General features: G+C 31.1%; 1 long non-coding RNA gene across 1 annotated transcript; it reads right to left on the bottom strand.

The window, feature by feature from the left end:
• Positions 1-304: 304 nt before the first annotated feature.
• LOC112772989 (uncharacterized) lies at positions 305-2,963 on the bottom strand. The gene is made up of 3 exons (XR_011876482.1): positions 1,996-2,963; positions 970-1,914; positions 305-722 (listed from the first exon to the last, which is right to left on the bottom strand). It is a non-coding gene; the product is annotated as an uncharacterized lncRNA (long non-coding RNA).
• Positions 2,964-3,191: the final 228 nt, after the last annotated feature.

Raw genomic sequence — 3,191 nt, 5'->3', positions numbered from 1 at the left:
TCCACAAATTATTTTTTTAATTTAACAAAAATTAACTATTTTGTGAGATTTTCAAACCTTCACAAACTCTGTAATTATTTATTTATTTTTAATTTCAAATCATTCATTAATCTCATCTTATTTACATATTTTCAAATTAAAAATTTATTTTTACCTTAATACCCTTTTACCTTGAAAATCATCCTCAATGTTTTTCTTAGGTTTAGATTTATCTAACACAATCTAAACAGAATCTATGTAAAGCTAATAGAAGTATAAAACAACCAAAAAGTCAGCATAAAAAAAGAATAACTACAAGAAAACATGAGCTTGAAGACCTTTCCAAAAAGCATTAAAGATTCTAACTCTCAGTATCAAGACAAATAGCTTTCTGTTGATCTATTCTACTGGTCAATATGATTAAGTTACATTATATATATGATATCATAACTTTAAATAACTAGAAACTCTAGGTTTGCAAAGAAGGAAACAATTGAAATAGACAAGGCTTTGTGAAATACCCTGAGATCTATGGGTGTTCGATAGCTTGAAGATGAAAATGAAAACCTCTTTTTATTTGTCCATCTACCAACTCCATATTCATATATGCCATCAGCCAACTTAATAACCTCAAAGAGAGTCCACATCCTCTGATGCTTTCTCCGATCTTTCTTTTTAGATCTTTTTGGTGTCAAACATTTATCCTCAGAATCCAAGGAAAATGCCTCCTCATCGTCAAGTTTCTACAAAAACAAATGCCTTATTAAATGAAAAAGAATAATGTCCAGTAATAAAAGCAGATATAGAATGAATTACTCATGAATATCGTGCATTAATAACAATATCAGATTCTAGAATTACGAGCAAACTAGAGGTGATTATTGATCTTGTAATTGAGAAATAGTGTACAATGGATCTAAGACCCGCTTGGAAACAAGCAAGACACGAGGAATGCACAATGAGGCAAATTCATTTCAGATAAAACCCTACCTCTTTCTTTGGTCGGCCCCTACAAGCTTTCAACTTTGGGATTGTCACATCACTAATTCCATTACTAGACTTCTCAACTCGAATCTTTCTTAATGCTTTAATTCTTATATGAAGCTCATCACATGATGAGGCACTTGAATGTTTTCTTTTTGTACCAACAGTTGGTACCTTTTCCTTTGACCTTGAATTTGAAGTCTCTTCAATGTACCTAAGAGTAGGCTTTCGAAATCTCTTCTCTTTAAGTGCAGTAGGTTGACTCTTTTCAATTGAACTCGTTTCTTTTTTACAATATAATATACCACCACCCAAAGCTAGTAGAAGAAACATTTGAAGAACAGATTACTCCAGAATCATTGCAAATTTACATATTTAATAGCATCAACCAAAATACTAATTAAGAGAGATTTAATAAAACAGGAAAGCTCATAAACTACCATGAAAACAAGAAAAGAAACATTTGTAGTAAAGGATACTCTCAAAAGAACAAGACAAAAGTCAAGAGTAAAGTTTGGAAAATAAAACATATTGGAAAGATACACACCAATCTCTGAGCATTAAGGTAATTTAAGAGAAATCATCAATAAACGATAATTTAAAAGAATAAATTAGAACACCTTCACTATGAATAATTTCACTATTTCCTTTCTTTCTTCCTTTCCACAGAAGAATAATTTGACAAGACTATCAAATATAACTATGAATATTGAATAGGAACTCAACTGTCCTCTCACTGTACTATTATTGCAAATTATTAACTAGTGAGTAATTAAAAGAAATCAAGGTTTCAGGAACATTGATTCGACCGGTTGATAGCGATTCGGTCTGAATTGTCCTGTTGAACTCGAGGGACGACATGCTAGATGAACATGATGATGAAGTCATAGAAGTTATTGAAGACTCTGTGGAGAATTGTTACTTCTTTCTGGAATCCATTAGATTCTTTTCCTAAAAATCATAATATTAAGTTTGTTAATTGATCCTACTAAAATTCTTTCATGTTAAAGTGCTATTCTAATATTATCTTACCTTTGTTTTCTGCATTATGTTTTTAGCATTAAGCTCTTTGATGTTATTATTGCTTTCACCTGAGAAAGAAAAGAAATTTCAGTTATGGTACTAAGATCTTCTCAGATATTATCTTTAACTCACTTTTTATTCTTTTCAGATCACTTCTATAATATCTATAGACATGTTTTCATGTTGAAGCTACAAAGAAAGCATAAACAATTACAGGTTAGTTGCAATGTTCATACCCTTCAAATTATTAAAAAAAAAAAAACTTAAATATTACAATTATCACTTTAAAAAATGTGAATATTTAACTTTGTTCTGATGTGAACATTTCTTGAATATGTATTATAATCTGATTTCAGAAAATATACAGATGTAAAAACAAAAAGAAAAGAAAGTGATCAGCTCCAAAATTTAACTCCAGTTACCAGCTTCTGTCAAATCTAATTTGGAGAGTAAAGAACTAAAATGGAAGATACATAAATAAAATAGTTCAGTAAATTAAATGCTTTGCTTTTATCTAGTAACTAAGTGGAATCAGAGAACTTTAACCACAGGAATCACTCCACATGAAAACAAATGAAAACTGAAGAAGAAAAGAAAACAAATCTAAAACAGTGGCTCGATTCAGAAGCTTTTGACGCAGCAACTACAGCGGCAACGATGGCGGAAGCTGCGGCGGCAAAAACTGTAGCGGCAACCGTAGCTACAGAGCAAACAGATCTGAAACCATAATGTTGATAGAGGAGGTGGCTCAATTGAGAACCTTCCTGCAACAACTGTGGCGAAAACGGTGGCGGAACCGGCGACTGCAATGGCGGCAAAACCGACGACTGCAACAGCAGCAAAATCGGCGGTGAAAAACTTAGGGTTTTGTCACCATTCTCTTCTCCGCCCTCTGACTTGGTGCCATTCTTTGAAAACTAAGAAGAAAGAGGGGTTTTTTTTTTGGAGATAGTTTAAATTTTAATTATCAATTAATTATTAAGGAAAGTTTTAGAAATTGTCATAAATAAAATGTATTATGAAAGTTTTTAAAAACTTCTATTAAAAAACTCCCTCAATTAAATATAAATCTCGTAGTGGATATAAGTTTGTTTCTACTATTTATACCATAAAAAATTTACATTTATATGTGTGAGATCTCTTATTTTTATTGATTTGTGATATTTTGTTCTTTAATTTTTTAGGCTTTTCTCAAACTTTAAATT

This window comes from Arachis hypogaea, chromosome 18 (genome assembly GCF_003086295.3).
Source record: "Arachis hypogaea cultivar Tifrunner chromosome 18, arahy.Tifrunner.gnm2.J5K5, whole genome shotgun sequence".
NCBI classification, from domain to species: Eukaryota; Viridiplantae; Streptophyta; class Magnoliopsida; order Fabales; family Fabaceae; genus Arachis; species Arachis hypogaea.
Note: the sequence above shows the minus strand (reverse complement) of the source record. Positions and strands in the feature narration are given on the sequence as shown.